The 17,880-nt window shown below is 36.9% G+C and overlaps 1 long non-coding RNA gene across 1 annotated transcript; it reads left to right on the top strand.

Annotated features, from left to right (window-relative positions):
* On the top strand, positions 1 to 515 carry LOC107618645. The gene is made up of 2 exons (XR_001615320.2): positions 1 to 102; positions 355 to 515. It is a non-coding gene; the product is annotated as an uncharacterized LOC107618645 (long non-coding RNA).

Below are 17,880 nucleotides of genomic sequence, written 5' to 3'. Positions count from 1 at the left end.
CTGCACCGATGTTTCTTCTACTATTGACTCTTCACTCACTATGGTCATGGGAGATGATATGGTTAAGGTTGTTGCTTGGTATGACAATGAATGGGGTTACAGGTTAGGCCACTCTCCACATATAGCAGCTACTTTTGTTTTGTCTTTCTCACTTAATGAATCCTTGAGATAGAACATGCACATGTAGTAGTACATTGAATTAGCATGTGCTATAGAAATTATCATATATAATTAAAATCGGCAACTATAGAAATTTAGTACATTGAATTATCAGTGATATATATTTTAGAACAGAGGGTGAATATTGTTACAAAGGATCAGATTATTGATAGTTAAAATACGGGGTGATTGCAGCCAAAGGGTTGTGGATTTGGCACATTTGGTGGCAAACAAGTGGCCCGGAGTAGCTGCTGCAAAGGGAGGTGGAGACCCATTGGAAGAGTTTTGTGAGACAAACCCAGCTGATGAAGAATGCAAAGTCTTTGAATAGAATAGCAGCTTTGGTTATTATCGCTGCCACCAGACCATATATTTTGAATTTATGTTAATTTAATTTATGAGGGAGAACAAGAACAAAGTGTTTAGACGACAATAGGTGAGGATCATGTCTGGGGCATGTCTCCTAAAATTTAAATGTGTATGCTATTTGTCCTTGCCAGGCAGACTTTTCAGAATTCATTTGGTTCTATGATTTTGTTTTCTTCATGTGTCGCGAGAATGGTCAAAAGAATATTTGTAAGTAGCCCGGTCATTTCTTTCAACATAATCTTGTATTGATTGCGTATGGTGGTGAATCAGTATGCAAAATCCTTACATGCTTCTCTTTTTGAATTATGATAATCTGCAGCTGTAAGCAGAGCAGTAATTGCTTGAAAATTAGTTCTTATTGGGAATGAACAAGGGAATGAACACTGCTACAATTGTTAAGGCCAAGAGTTTTCTTGATGGTGATGAAGATCAGTATGAAAAAGATGTGTTTGAGAAGAATTTGAAGGTGCTTCAGAATATTTTTTAGTCATTATGCCGAGATTAGAAGATTAATGATTTTTTGTTTGTTAAGTTCTTTTCGGATATAGAGTGCAAACTTTGCATTTTAATTGATATGTGATACAAGTTTCATGTGACTTAAATTATCTCTTTTTAAGATTATGTCTTTGAATTGTGTAAGGATGATTTTTATTATTTAAAAAAATTATTTAGTATAATTATGTGTTTAATTTTATTTTATAATATTTAACTCATTTAATTAAAAATGTAAAATTATATATGTAATAATATTATTAAATATTATGTTGTATAAAAAATTATTAGAATATTATATACATATAAGAAAATAAAAAAAAAACAATGAGGGACCTAAGGCTACACTTAAAAACAGTAGCTATGGTATACAATGTGCCTACGCTTTTCAGGTGATGTATTAGCGCTGAAAAGCGTAGCCTATTCTGGTAAAAATGGAAACGGAAAGCCGTAGCCTTTGGTCCTGGGCAGCATCACTTGAAAAGCGCACCCTATTCCCAAACGCCAAAGGCATAGCCCTTGGTGCAGAAAAGCGTAGCCTTTGAGAATAGGAAATGGCCGAATAGGAATCACCCCAAAAAGCGTAGCGTAGCCCAGAAAGCGTAGCCGTAGCCTAAGGCATCATTTTTTTTTCACTTTTGGCAACACTTTTCAAGTGTACCTGAATGGGTGTTTTTCTTGTAGTGGTAGGAAGTCATCCAATCTCTTGGAGGGAAAGACGCATCATCATGTGGAATGACAAAGGAAGGACATGAAAGCCAACAACGATAATGACAAGGAGGAAACACACTTCTCCTCAAAGACTCTGTAAAATTTAGGACTCACCTTTCCCTCAAACAATGATGCATCATACAGCCGCTCAGAACAAAGATTGTATACTTTGTATTTATCCTGCACATAAAAAATAAGTCAAATGCAAAACTATACAACAAATGAAAAGAAAGGACAGAGGCTCCTAGGCTTTCAAATTGTAGGACACTGAAGAAGCAAAACACCATGTATTCAGGTTGTCTGAGACTCTCTAATAAAATTGAAACTTGCCATAAAGCAATAAAACACAAAAGGGAAATAGCAGGATAATAGGATAACACTAAACTTGTTCAATTACCTCGTTCCCGTGGCTTCTCAACAGTATCACTATCATCACTCTCTCTAAACCAATTTGAAGCACTAAAGCAATTCCCAATCTTATGGCTGCTATCTGTTGGACAGTCCCTGAAAATAATTCCGATCTGGCATTACAATTTTAACATTCAAGTAGGTTAATACTATTGAGAAGATAACAAAAAAAAAAGGTTCTCGTATATATACTTCACCTTTGCTTTGAAATGATTGAGTCTGGAAACTACTAGTTCCCAGAAGAGCTCAATGAGCTCATTTGCAGCCAAAATCATCACATGCTCAACCTATAAATTCACAACAATGATATTAGAAACCTAACTCAAATAATGCCATTTGAAACATGACCACACTTAATCATTAGAAATAGTTCAAGTTAAGAGCCCCAACAGCACCTTCCTTTAATTAAAATGGACTACTCGGATGAAAATAAGAAACTCACATTAATTATCTCTCTTTCCTTCCCTTTAAGAAGCAAGACCTTCTTCCTGGAACTAGTATTTCCAGCAACTCCTTAAATAAAGGACAAAGTGTTAAGCAAATCCCTATTGAACACAATTAAATTGAAGAAAACAAAGCTAAACTATTAACTCATACAAAAATAGACAATGACTCCAAGAAACAGGGTACAGGGATTATGCTGATATCACAACTTATATTAGAAGAAAAACTCTCAATGCCTTAAATTCATTAAATAAAACAAATGTATACATTCAAAGAGGTTTTCAAACATGGGCCCCAAGCCGTAAATTAGACCTAAGGAGAAATAAATAACAACGAAATTCCAAACAAAATATAAACTTACCATTCTCATCCACTGTTTGGTTTGCATCTGAGGAAGCCACATTTGAAGTTTTACTTGAATGATGCTGATAACCTTGCCTGGGAACCAAAGTATAAATTGTTTTGTCCTTTCCAGTGGAACCTTTCCCTGTGTCTCTTGCAACATAACGTAGAAGTGAAAAGCAGACATTGTTAAGCACAAGTTAGAACCAAGATCATTCTCCATATCTGTGTGTGCAATTATAACTAGAGAATTATCAAATACTGGCACTGCTTTATGATGAACTAAAAATTTTATTTATAGTAAACTAATATATTAGTAACAATTTAAAGTGACCATTTTTTAATCACATCACTCTAAGTTCCATGGAATCTGATGGGTGAAAAATTAGATTTCTACTCAAACTCACCGGCAAGTGTATCGGGTCGCATAAAGTAGTAATAACTCACAAGAGTGAGGTCGATCCCACAGGGATTGATGGATCAAGTAACTTTAGTGAGGTGGTTAGTTTAGTCAAGCTAACAGTATTGAATGGAGTGAAAATTTGATAGCAGAATGTAACTTGCATGGAATTTAAATTTGAAAAAAGTAAATGAGCAAAAACGTAAAGAGCAAGGAATGTAAATTGACAGAATCTTAAATGACAAGAAAGGTAAATTGCATAAAATGTAAAGGGGGCTGGGTGCTAGAAATTAAATGAAGCAGTAGATCAAAGCTTAGAACAATTACAGAGGAATTTAAATTGCAGGAAAAGTACATTCAGATCAACAGAAAAGGGAATTGAGGTGCAGGGAATTTAAATTGCTTAGAATTGTAAATCAAGCTCACAGCAAACTCATGTAAAATTGCAAAAAGGGAAACTTGCAGAAGAAGATTGGTGTGCGAAATCGTGATCATTCCTTCCTTGGTAACGGCGCTAAAAACTCAATACACATGTTCATGTTCTTAATTCTAATTCACAACTTCGTACAACTAACCAGCAAGTGTACTGGGTCGTCCAAGTAATAAACCTTACGTGAGTAAGGGTCGATCCCACGGAGATTGTGGGCTTGAACCAAGCTATGGTCACCTTGTAAATCTCAGTCAGGCGGATTCAACTGATTTTATGAATTGATAAGTAAAAGATAAATAAAATATAAAATAGGATAGTGGTACTTATGTAATTCATTGGTGAGAATTTCAGATAAGCGTATAGAGATGCTTTCGTCCCTCTGAACCTCTGCTTTCCTGCTGTCTTCATCCAATCCTTCCTACTCCTTTCCATGGCAAGCTGTATGTTAGGCATTATCGTTGTCAATGGCCACCTGTCCTCTCAGTGAAAATAGTCCAATGCGCTGTCACTGCATGGCTAATCATCTGTCGTTTCTCGATCATACTGGAATAGGATCCATTGATCCTTTTGCGTCTGTCACTACGCCCAGCACTCGCGAGTTTGAAGCTCGTCACAGTCATTCAATCCCTGAATCCTACTCGAAATACCACAGACAAGGTTTAGACTTTTCAGATTCTCAAGAATGGCCATCCATGGGTTCTATCTTATACCACGAAGACACTAATAACTCGGACTCGGTCCCCTATATTAGATATCCAAGAGATATCCATTCAATCTAAGGTAGAACGGAAGTGGTTGTCAGGCACGCCTTCATAAGTTGAGAATGATGATGACTGTCACGATTGATGGATATTTTGGAAAACGAATTCCAAAACACCTAAAACTCACCGGCAAGTATACCGGGTCACATCAAGTAGTAAAACTCACGTGAGTGAGGTCGATCCCACAGGGATTGATGGATCAAGCAACTTTAGTGGGTGATTAGTTTAGTCAAGCTAACATTGAAGTGAATTATGTGAAATTGTAGCCAACAGAAAGTAAATGACAATGAATTTAAAGTTGCAGAATCTAAATTGACAAGTAACTTAAAGAGCAGGAAATGTAAATTGCAAAAATCTTAAATGACAAGAAATGTAAATTGCATGAAATATAAAGGGGAGTGGGTGCTGAAAATTAAAGAAAGCAATAGATCAAGCAACTGGAAATTTAAATTGCAGAAAGAATAAATCAAGATCACAACAACTCAAATGTAAAGTGCAGAGGAACAAAAGTGCAGGAAAGTAAATTGGGAACAAGGAGATCAGAGAGCAATCAATCCGAGAACCAGAATGTGAAATCAAATGCAGCAGATTTAAAACAGAAGTGCTTGAAGAATAAAAAAAAATAGAAAGTGAGTGTGCTTAATTTGCAGCAATTTTAAGGATGTTGAAGATCTCAGGAGTGGAAGAGACTAGAAAACAAGTCTAGATCTCAAATCCTTCTTAGACCCAACAAGAACAAGATGTAGGAAAATTAAAGATGAGAGTAATGAAGAGAACTTTGATTCAAATCACAACCCAATTGAAAGTTTGCAGAAGAAGAAAATAGAGAAAATTCTCAAGGTGAGATTGAAACAGAATTTCTTCAATTCTCAACCCAAGATTCAAGACAAGAATGAAAACTAAGAGAGAGCTCTCTAATGGAGCCCCCCTATACTCTCTCAATCGGCCTCCTCCATAAGAACAGTTGTTCTGCAGCAAGGTGAAGAGTTGGGGCTTCAATTCAAAGTTATTTGCATCGACATTTGGGGTAAGGATGCTACTCCCACAATGCCTTGGATTAGCAAATGTATATGAAGCCAATACTCTCCTTTGGGGCTGACCATTGTCGTTGGCCACTCCCACTTGTGGATTTGTCGGATTTTCCTCCATTTCTTGGTTCTCTTCTCAACCTCCAAAGTGTTTCAGGATCAAAATGTATGGATTCATCGCTTCTTCCTCCTGACATAAACACAGAACCAAGAACCAAAATTAAGCACTCTATTGCTAGAGTGAAGTTAGTGTTAACTTAAGCAAAAATTCAAACAGTTAGTATGCTTAGTAAAAAGAAAAAGAAAAAGTGCTTAATCTAGATCTCCACTTCACTTAATCATTGTCAATCTATTTCAATCCCCGGCAACGGTGCCAAAAACTTGATGTGTATTTTTGGAAAACGAATTCCAAACACACAAATCTAACCGGCAAGTGTACCGGGTCGCATCAAGTAATAATAACTCACGTGAGTGAGGTCGATCCCATAGGGATTGAAGGATTGAGCAATTTTAGTTTAGTGGGTGATTTAGTCAGGCGAACAAGAGTTGATTTAAGTGATTTGTAATTGACAGAAGCTAAATTGCATGAATTGTAAATGGGGATGGAAAATTTGCAGGGAATTAAAGAGAACAGAAAATAAAAGTGCTGAATCTTAAAGAACAAGAAATTAAATGGCAGAAACGTAGAACGTAAGAAATGTAAATTGTGGAATCTTAGAGTGCAAGAAATGTAAATGGCTTGAATGGTAAATAGGTCAGGGATGTGGGATTGCAAGAATTAAACAAAAGAACAGCAAATCTCAACACATGGAAGAGTAGAAGATGACTTGAATTAAATCGGATCTAGAATGGAAACGTAAATGAACTTGAAAAGCATTCAACAGAGAAAATAAAATGATGGCTCCAGATCTCAGGACCCAAGAGACTAGATAACCAAGTCTAGATCTCAATGCCTTCCTAGATCCAAATTTAGAATTCAATTGCAAGAAAAGTAAAGATCAAGCAGTAGAAGAAGCAAAACCAAATTCAATTTCCAAAAGTTGCAGTAAAGTGAGACAGAGAGATCTCAAGGTGAGATTGAGACAGAATTTCCTCAATTCTCAACACCTAAGATTCAAGACAAGTGTAAATGAAATTTAAAACAAGAAAACTAAGAGGAAGAAAATTCAATTCCCCTTCCCCAAGACTCAGAATCTCAAAATAACTTCTAAACAAAAGCTCTCCAAAATTACACAGCAAAACTAAAAGGAAAAGCTCCCCAGAAAACTTAAATTCTAAGCTATTTATACACTCTCTTCAAATGATCTTCAAGCCTTGAATTGGGCCCTTGCTCTTGATGGAATTGGGTTGACAAAAGCCTCTGTTGATTGCTCTTGGTGTTGGAAAGAAACCCACTTGTAAACCGGGCCATGAACCATTTAAGTTTGAGTTAAAGTTTGAGGCAAACTTTGACTCAAACTTTTTTTAGCAGATTGCCCTTTTGTGCTGCCATCCACGTTTGGCTCAAAGTTTGAGGTCAAACTTGAGCTCAAACGTGGCTCCTCCCTTGCATCTCTTTTGGCCAACGTTTGGCCCAACGTTTGAGCCAAACGTCGGCGCAAACATGGCTCAATTAAACCTTCAATCAGGGACTCTTCTTCATGCTACAATGGCGCCAACGTTTGACCCCAAGTTTGAGGCAAGCGTTGGCGCAAGCTTTTTGGCCTCGTGGGTGAAATTTTTCAAGCCAACGTTTGACCTCAAGTGATGCCAGGGCATCTTGGCCAGTTTCACTGACCTTTTCTTTACTGTTTTTAGGTTAGTTTCATGCATTTCTTTAGGAAATAAGCTAGTTTTGGGTAGATATTCGCTTATGCCTTGATTCAAGCATACATTGTGCATTTTACATAATTTCATGAGGATTTTGCATAAGTTTAGTGACAAATATTATGTTGCATTACTCATGACTTGGACTAGAGCTTTGATGCACTTTATTGCTTGATTTCAGGACCAAAAGGAAGCAAGAAAAAGGGAGGTAACTTGCAAGGTTAATGAGAAAAGTGATTGCCAATAACACTCTCAAAAAGCCATCAATGCCCACGTTAGAGAGTCACGTTAACTAAGTTAACGTGAACTCTAACGTGGAGAAGAGAAGTTGAGCCAACGTTAGTGACACTTAACATTGTCACTAACGTTCCTATGTGCCCCTAGGTCTCACGTTCGGGTCCTCGTTAACTAGGTTAACGTGGCTTTTGACGTTGCCTTGTGAACCTTCGAGAACGTTAGTGACACTCAACATTATCACTAACGTTCCAGTGTGCCCCTTCTTGCTTCACGTTAAAGCCCACGTTAACTAGGTTAACGTGGCTTTTGACGTTGCCTTGTGAACCTTCGAGAACGTTAGTGACACTCAACATTATCACTAACGTTCCAGTGTGCCCCTTCTTGCTTCACGTTAAAGCCCACGTTAACTAGGTTAACGTGGCTTTTGACGTTGCCTTGTGAACCTTCGAGAACGTTAGTGACACTCAACATTATCACTAACGTTCCAGTGTGCCCCTTCTTGCTTCACGTTAAAGCCCACGTTAACTAGGTTAACGTGGCTTCTAACGTGGCCACTTATGAGTAATTGCAAACGTTAGTGACAATGTTAAGTGTCACTAACGTTCTCGAACTTATATTCTCACTAAATATTAACACCCCTAACGTCCTGAACTAAAGTCTCCGCCCATTTCGTACTTTCTCTCTACAAGTAAAGCCAAGCCCAAATAAAGAAAGGAACTACTTCAAACTCAAGATCCAAAGGCCCAAGACTTGAAGAATCACACTAGAAGCTGAGAAGAGTAGTATATATAGGAGTAGCTTTGAATTGCCCGCCATTTTATTTTCTGCAACTCTCAACCCAAATTCTAGATTCTCTCAACTAGAACATTCTTCTAATTAAAGTTTCTTGATCAATCAATCCCTGTGGGATTCGACCTTACTCTATTGTGAGTTTTTACTTGACGACAACTTCGGTACACTTGCCGAAGGGAGATTTGTTGAGAGACAAGTTTTCCGCGCATCATCAAGTTTGAGGCAAATGTTGGCGCAAGCTTTTTGCTTCCCTGGGTGAGATTTTTGCAAACCAACGTTTGACCTCAAGTTTGAGGCAAACGTTGGCGCAAGCTTTTGGCTTCCCTGGGTGAAATTTTGCTTTTCCTCACGTTTGAGCTTAAGTTTGAGGCAAACTTTAGCTCAAATGTGAGTCCTCCCTTTTGCCCTTTCCATCTTCTTTTCTTCAACCTTCTTCAAAGCTTTTTCACCTATCATCAATCAATCAAAAGTATCAAAGCTATGCTCCAAATCATGAGATTGTTTCTCTTTCATAATATATGACAATTATAGCACAAAATCTCATGAAAATGCATCAATTTATCCATGGTTGATTGAATCAAAGGAAACATGAAATTCTACCCAATTGGCTTACTTATGGCTCAAGAAAGTGCATAAAATCTATTGAAAACAAAAGAAAAAGGCTAGTGAAACTAGGCTAAGATGACCTGTCATCAACGATCATCACATCCATCATATTGAAGTGCGAATGAATATCTTAGAAGCGGAATAAGTTGAATTAAATAGAAAAACAGTAGTACTTTGCATTAATCTTTGAGGAACAGCAGAGCTCCACACCTTAATCTATGGTGTGTAGAAACTCTACCGTTGAAAATACACAAGTGATAAATGTTCAGGCATGGCCGAATGGCCAGCCCTAACAAAAGTCTAAGATTGCATAAAACTAATCAAAGATGATCCCAAGATATAAATACAATAATAAAAAGTCCTATTTATACTAAACTAGTTACTAAGGTTTACAGAAATGAGTAAATGATGCAGAAATCCACTTTTGGGGCCCACTTGATGTGTGCTTGGGCTGAGCATTGAGCTTTAGGCATGTAGAGGCTTCTCTTGGAGTTGAACGCTAGTTTGTAACCTGTTTCTGGCGTTTAACTCCACTTTGCAACCTATTTCTAGCGTTTAACTCCAGAATGCAGCATGGAACTGGCGTTCAACGCCAGTTTGCGTCATCTAAACTTGGGCAAAGTATGGACTATTATATATTGCTGGAAAGCCCTGGATGTCGACTTTCCTATGCAATTGAGAGCGCACCATTTGGAGATCTTTAGCTCCAGAAAATCTACTTTGAATGCAGGGAGGTCAGAATCCAACAGCATCTGCAGTCCTTCTTCAACCTCTGAATCTGATTTTTGCTCAAGTCCCTCAATTTCAGCCAGAAAATACCTGAAATCACAGAAAAACACAAAAACTTATAGTAAAGTCCAGAAATGTGATTTTTATTTAAAAACTAATAAAAATATACTAAAAACTAACTAAATTATACTGAAAACTAGGAAAAAACAATGCAAAAAAGCGTATAAATTCTCCGCTCATCACAACACCAAACTTAAATTGTTGCTTGTCCCCAAGCAACTGAAAATCAAATAGGATAAAAAGAAGAGAATATACTATAAATTCCAAAATATCAATGAAACTTAGCTCCAATCAGATGAGCGGGACTTGTAGCTTTTTGCCTCTTGAATAGTTTTGGCATCTCGCTTTATCCATGAGGTTCAGAATGATTGGCATCTATAGGAACTCAGAGTTAAGATAGTGTTATTGATTCTCCTAGTTCAATATGCTGATTCTTGAACACAGCTACTTTATGAGTCTTGGCCGTGGCCCTAAGCACTTTGTTTTCCAGTATTACCACCAGATACATAAATGCCACAGACACATAACTGGGTGAACCTTTTCAGATTGTGACTCAGCTTTGCTAAAGTCCCCAATTAGAGGTGTCCAGGGTTCTTAAGCACACTCTCTTTTTTCTTTTTGCTTTGGACCTTGACTTTAACCGCCCAGTCTCAAGTTTTCACTTGACACCTTCACGCCACAAGCACATAGTTAGGGACAGCTTGGTTTAGCCGCTTAGACCAGGATTTTATTCCTTTAGGTCCTCCTATCCACTGATGCTCAAAGCCTTGGATCCTTTTTATTATCCTTGCCTTTTGGTTTTAAGGGTTATTGGGTTTTTTGATATTGCCTTTTGGTTTAAAGAGCTTTTGGCTTTTTCTGCTTGCTTTTTCTTTTTTTCTTTTTTTTTTGCCATATTTTTTTTTTCTGCAACCTTTTGTATTCACTGCTTTTTCTTGCTTCAAGAATCATTTTTTTGATTTTTCAGATTATTAAATAACATTTCTCCTTTTCATCATTCTTTCAAGATCCAACATATTTAACATTCATAAACATCAAATTAAAAAGACATATGCACTGTTCAAGCATACATTCAGAAAACAAAAAGTATTGCCACCACATCTTAAACTAGTTTCAAGGATGAATTCGAAACCATGTACTTCTTGTTCTTTTGTTTTTAGAAAAGTTTTAATTTAAGAGAGGTGATGGATTCATATTCATAACTTTAAGGCATAGACACTTAGACACTAGTGATCATATAGTAAAGACACAAACATAAATAAAACATAAAGCATAATAAACGAAAAACAGAAAGTAAGAACAAGGAGATTAAGGAACGGGTCCACCTTAGTGAGGGTGGCGTCTTCCTCTTCTTGAAGAACCAATGGTGCTCTTGAGCTCCTTTATGTCTCTTCCTTGTCTTTGTTGCTCCTCCCTCATAGTTCTTTGATCTTCTCTAATCTCATGGAGGATGATGGAGTGCTCTTGGTGCTCCATCCTTAGTTGTCCCATGTTGGAACTTAATTCTCCTAGGAAAGTGTTGATTTGCTCCTAATAGTTTTGTGGAGGGAAGTGCATCCCTTGAGGCATTAGTGGTTATGGAAAAACAAAAAAAAGCAATGCTTTTTTTCCATACCAAACTTAAAGTATTTGCTCGTCCTCGAGCAAAAGAAGAAAGAAAGGATGAGAAGAAGAAGAGATAGAGAAGATGGAGGTGTGTGAATGGTTCGGCCAGGGGGGTGATGTGTGAAAAAGAAAGAGTGATGGTTTGAATTTAAGTGGGTGGGTGTAGGTGGGTTGTATGATGGTTTTGGAGGAGTAATGGAAGTGATTGGTAGAGATTAATTGAGGAAGAATGTTATGAAAAGGTGTGAAGATGAGAGAAGAAGTGGTGGGGATCCTGTGGGGTCCACAGATCCAGTGGGGCCAAGAACTTAACATCCCTGCTCCAATTAGGCGTGTAAAATGCCCTTGCTGTGCAATCCTGGCATTTAACGCCAGACTGCTGCTTGTTTCTGGCGTTAAACGCCCAAATGTATCCTGTTTCTGGCGTTTAACGCCAGGTAGATGCTTGTTTCTGGCGTTAAACGCCAGCTTGATGCCTGTTTCTGGCGTTAAACGCCAAACAGATGCTTGTTCTTGGCGTTTAAACTCCAGACTGCTCTTCTCCAGGGTGTGCTGTTTTCAATGCTATTTTTCATTCTATTTTTGATTTTTCAGTAGTTTTTGTGACTTCACATGATCATCAACCTAATAAAACACGAAATAACAAAAAGAAAATAAAATAGATATGATTAAATAACATTGGGTTGCCTCCCAACAAGCGCTTCTTTAATGTCAATAGTTTGACAGTGAGCTCTCATGGAGCCTCACAGATAATCAGAGCAAGGTTGGAACCTCCCAACACCAAACTTAGAGTTTGAATGTGGGGGTTCAACACCAAACTTAGAGTTTGGTTGTGGCCTCCCAACACCAAACTTAGAGTTTGACTGTGGGGGCTTTGGTTGACTCTGCAGTGAGAGAAGCTTTTCATGCTTCCTCTCCATGGTTACAGAAGGAGATCTTTGAGTTTCAAACACAAGGTTATCCTCATTCAGTTGGAGGACCAATTCTCCTCTGTCTACATTAATCACAGCTCTTGCTGTGGCTAGGAAGGGTCTTCCAAGGATGATGGATTCATCCTCATCCTTCCTAGTGTCTAGGATTATGAAATTAGCAGGGATGTAAAGGCCTTCAACCTTTACTAACACGTCCTCTACTAGTCCATAAGCCTATTTTCTTGAGTTGTCTGCCATCTCTAATGAGATTCTGGCAGCTTGCACCTCAAAGATTCCCAGTTTCTCCATTACAGAGAGTGGCATGAGGTTTATCCCTGATCCAAGGTCACATAGAGCCTTCTCAAAGGTCATGGTGCCTATGGTACAAGGTATTAAGAACTTTCCAGGATCCTGTTTCTTCTGAGGCAATCTCAGTTGATCCAGATCACTTAGTTCATTGATGAGCAAGGGAGGTTCATCTTCCCAAGTTTTATTACCAAATAATTTGGCATTCAGCTTCATGATTGCACCAAGGTACTTGGGAACTTGCTCTTCAGTAACATCCTCATTCTCTTCAGAAGAAGAGTATTCATCAGAGCGCATGAATGGCATAAGGAAGTTTAATGGAATCTCTATGGTCTCCAGATGAGCCTCAGAGTCCTTTGGTTCCTCAGAGGGAAACTCCTTATTGATCTCTGGATGTCCCAGGAGGTCTTCCTCACTGGGGTTCACGTCCTCTCCCTCCCTTGTAGGTTCGGCCATGATGATCAATTCAATGGCCTTGCACTCTCCTTTTGGGTTTTCTTCTGTATTGCTTGGGAGAGTACTAGGAGGGGTTTCAGTGATCCTTTTACTCAGCTGGCCCACTTGTGTTTCCAATATTTCTAATGGAGGACCTTGTTTCATTTATGAAACTTAGAGTGGCCTTAGATAGATTAGAGACTATATTTGCCAAGCTAGATGGGGTTTGCTCAGAACTCTTTGTCTTTTGCTGAGTGGATGATGAAAAGGCTTGCTATTGCTAAACCTGTTTCTTCCACCATTATTAAAGCCTTGTTGAGGCTTTTGTTGATCCTTCCATGAGAGATTTGGGTGATTTCTCCATGAGGGATTATAGGTGTTTCCATAGGGTTCACCCATGTAATTCACCTTTGCTATTGCAGGGTTCTCAGGATCATAAGCTTCTTCCTCAGAAGATGCCTCTTGAGTAGTGTTGGATGCATCTTGCATTTCATTCAGAATCTGAGAAATCATATTGACTTGCTGAGTCAATATTTTGTTCTGAGCCAATATGGCATTCAGAGTATCAATTTCAAGAACTCCCTTCTTCTGAGGCGTCCCATTACTTATAGGATTCCTCTCAGAAGTGTACATCAACTTGAGTTCTTGAGCTTCTGCAGGCATTTTCTTTAGGTAAATGGATCCACCTGCAAAATGGTCCAATGGCATCTTTGATAATTCAGACAGACCATCATAGAATATATCCAGGATGGTCCATTCGGAAAGCATGTTAGAAGGACACTTTTTGGTCAGTTCCTTGTATCTCTCCTAAGCTTCATAGAGGGATTCACCTTCCTTTTGTCTGAAGGTTTAAACATCCACTCTAAGCTTACTAAGCTTTTGAAGAGGAAAAAACTTGGCTAAGAAAGTCGTGACCAACTTATCCCAAGAGTTCAGGCTTTCTTTAGGTTGAGAGTCTAACCATATTCTAGCTCTGTCTCTTACAGCAAATGGGAAAAGCATAAGCCTGTAGACCTCGGAATTAACCCCATTGGTCTTAACAGTATCACATATCTGCAAGAATTTAGTTAAGAACTGAAAAAGATCTTCTGATGGAAGTCCATAAAACTTGCAGTTCTGTTGCATCAGAGAAACTAATTGAGGTTTCAGCTCAAAATTGTTTGCTCCAATGGTAGGGATTCAGATGCTTCTTCCATGTAAATTGGAATTAGGTGTAGTAAAGTCACCAAGCATCTTCCTTTCATTGTTATTATTTTCAGCCATGTCTCCTTCTTTTTCTAAATTTTCAGTCAGATTTTCTCCAGAGAGTTGTGCTTTAGCTTCCCTTAGCTTCATCTTCAGAGTTCTTTCAGGTTCAGGATCGGCTTCAACAAGAATGTTCTTGTCCTTGTTCCTGCTCATATGAAAAAGAAGAGAACACCAAAGAAAATATGGAATCCTCTATGTCACAGTATAGAGATTCCTTATGCAAGTATAAGAAGAGAAGAATGTAACAAGGAGAAGAGGAAAAACTCGAACACAGAGAGGAAGATGGTGTTCGAATTTTGGGTGGAAGAGAAGTGTTAGTAGATGAATAAATAATTAGAAGGAGATGAGAGAATGAATTTCGAAAATAAAAATAAAAAAATATTTTTGTTTTGAATTTAAAATTAAAAATTAAAATTCAAAAATTTTAAAAAAGAAAAACGAAATTAAATTAAATTAAAATCAATTAGTTAATTAAAAAGGAATTTTGAAAAAGATGAAGGTGATTTTCGAAAATTAGAAAGAGAGAGTTAGTTAGGTAGTTTTGAAAAAGATAAGAATCAAACAAAAAGATAGGATTAGTTTGAAAAAGATTTGAAAATTAATTTTTGAAAAGATAAGAGGTTAGAAAAGAAGTTAGAAAAGATTTTGAAATTGATTTTGAAAAGATGTGATTGAAACTTATTTTGAAAAAGATTTGAAAAAGAAATTTAAAAATATTTGATTTTGAAATCAAAGTTGATTACTTGACTAACAAGAAACTAAAAGATAAGATTTAAAATTTTAAAGATTGAACCTTTCTTACTAGGCAAGTAACAAACTTAAAATTTTAGAATCAATCATACTAAATGCTAATAAGATTTTCGAAAATTATGAAAAAGATTTTTGAAAATTTCGAAAATTATGAAAGAAAAATGAGAAAGATTTGATTTTTGAAAAAGATTTGAAAAAGATAGAATTTTTAAATTGAAAATTTGATTTGACTCATAAGAAACAACTAGATTTTAAAAATTTTTTAAAAAGTCAACTCAAATTTTTGAGTTTGATGAGAAGAAAAAGGGAAAGATATTTTTTTGATTTTTGAATTTTTAATGATGAAAGAGAAAAACACAAAATTGACACAAAACATAGAAATTATGAATCAAAATAACTAATGAATGGAAGAACACTTTGAATGTCAAGATGAACACCAAGAACACTTTGAAGATCAAGATGAACATCAAGACTTATTTTTGAAAATTTTTAAGAAAAGAAAAACATCCAAGACACCAAACTTAGAAATTTTTAATATTTAGACACTAACAAATTAAAATTACATATGGAAAACAAGAAAAGATGCAAAACAAGAAAATTTTAAAGATCAAACAAGAAAACTTATCAAGAATAACTTGTAGATCATGAAGAACAAGAAAGAAACTCAATGCATGTGTTTTCGAAAATTTTTTAAGAAAAATAAAAGGATGCAATTGACACCAAACTTAAAAATTGACACAAAACTCAAATAAGAATCACAAAATTATTTTTGATTTTATGATTTTATTAAATTTTTTTTGATTTTTCGAAAATTAATTGAGAAAAACGAAAAAGAAGAAATCTTTTTTTTCGAAAATAAATAAAAGTAAAAAGCTTAAAAATAAAATAAAATTACCTAATCTGAGCAACAAGATGAACTGTCAGTTGTCCAAACTCGAACGATCCCCGGCAACGGCACCAAAAACTTGGTGTGTGAAATCGTGATCATTCCTTCCTTGGTAACGCCGCTAAAAACTCAATACGCACGTTCATGTTCTTAATTCTGTTTCACAACTTCATACAACTAACCAGCAAGTGCACTGGGTCATCCAAGTAATAAACCTTACGTGAGTAAGGGTCGATCCCACGGAGATTGTCGGCTTGAAGCAAGCTATGGTCACCTTGTAAATCTCAGTCAGGCGGATTCAACTGATTTTATGAATTGATAAGTAAAAGATAAATAAAATATAAAATAGGATAGTGGTATTTATGTAATTCATTGGTGAGAATTTCAGATAAGCGTATAGAGATGCTTTCGTCCCTCTGAACCTCTGCTTTCCTGCTGTCTGCATACAATCCTTCCTACTCCTTTCAATGGCAAGCTGTATGTTAGGCATCACCGTTGTCAATGGCCACCTGTCCTCTCAGTGAAAATGGTCCAATGCGCTGTCACTGCATGGCTAATCATCTCTCGGTTCTTGATCATACTGGAATAGGATCCATTGATCCTTTTGCGTCTGTCACTATGCCCAGCACTCGCGAGTTTGAAGCTCGTCACAGTCATTCAATCCCTGAATCCTACTCGGAATACCACAAACAAGGTTTAGACTTTCCGGATTCTCAAGAATGGCTGTCCATGGGTTCTAACTTATACCATGAAGACACTAATATCTTGGACTCGGTCCCCTATATTAGATATCCAAGAGATATCCATTCAATCTAAGGTAGAACGGAAGTGGTTGTCAGGCACACGTTCATAAGTTGAGAATGATGAATATCTTAGAAGTGGAATAAGTTGAATTGAATAGAAAAATAGTAGTACTTTGCATTAATCTTTGAGGAAAAGCAGAGCTCCACATCTTAATCTATGGTGTGTAGAAACTCTATCGTTGAAATACACAAGTGATAAATGTTCAGGCATGGCCGAATGGCCAGCCCTCACAAAAGTCTAAGATAGCATAAAACTAATCAAAGATGATCCCAAGATATAAATACAATAGTAAAAAGACCTATTTATACTAAAATAGTTACTAGGGTTTACAGAAATGAGTAAATGTAAATGATGCAGAAATTCACTTCTGGGGCCCACTTGATGTGTGCTTGGGCTGAGCATTGAGCTTTACACGTGTAGAGGCTTCTCTTGGATTTGAACGCCAGTTTGTAACCTGTTTCTGGCGTTTAACTCCACTTTGCAACCTGTTTCTGGCGTTTAACTCCAGAATGCAGCATGGAACTAGCGTTCAACGCCAGTTTGCGTCATTTAAACTTGGGAAAAGTATGGACTATTATATATTGCTGAAAAGCCCTGGATGTCTACTTTCCAACGCAATTGAGAGCGCGCCATTTGGAGTTTTGTAGCTCCAGAAAATCCACTTTGAGTGCAGGGCGGTCAGAATCCAACAGCATCTGCAGTCCTTCTTCAACCTCTGAATCTGATTTTTGCTCAGGTCCCTCAATTTCAGCCAGAAAATACCTGAAATCACAGAAAAACACAAAAACTCATAGTAAAGTCCAGAAATGTGATTTTTATTTAAAAACTAATAAAAATATACTAAAAACTAACTAAATTATACTGAAAACTATGGAAAAACAATGCCAAAAAATATATAAATTATCCGCTCATCAAAGATTATCAAAAATTGAAATTTGCATAAGCTAAATTGAATTGCAACACTGAAATGTAAAAATTTCAGAAAAATTAAAGTGTTTCAAAGAGAACTTTCTATTCTACCCTACTCCTAATCCTATTGCTCTCTAGCAGAGCCAACCTTTTTAATGAAATGAAATTGATGCCTTTATATAGGCTTTACAAAATGAAAAATGAAATTAAAATTGAAAACATAAATGAAATTCCTAATCTAGCTTTTTCTCG

This window comes from Arachis ipaensis, chromosome B01, assembly GCF_000816755.2.
Source record: "Arachis ipaensis cultivar K30076 chromosome B01, Araip1.1, whole genome shotgun sequence".
In the NCBI taxonomy this organism is placed as follows: Eukaryota; Viridiplantae; Streptophyta; class Magnoliopsida; order Fabales; family Fabaceae; genus Arachis; species Arachis ipaensis.
The sequence above is the reverse complement of the archived record's forward strand: the minus strand, read 5'-3'. Positions and strand labels throughout refer to the sequence as shown.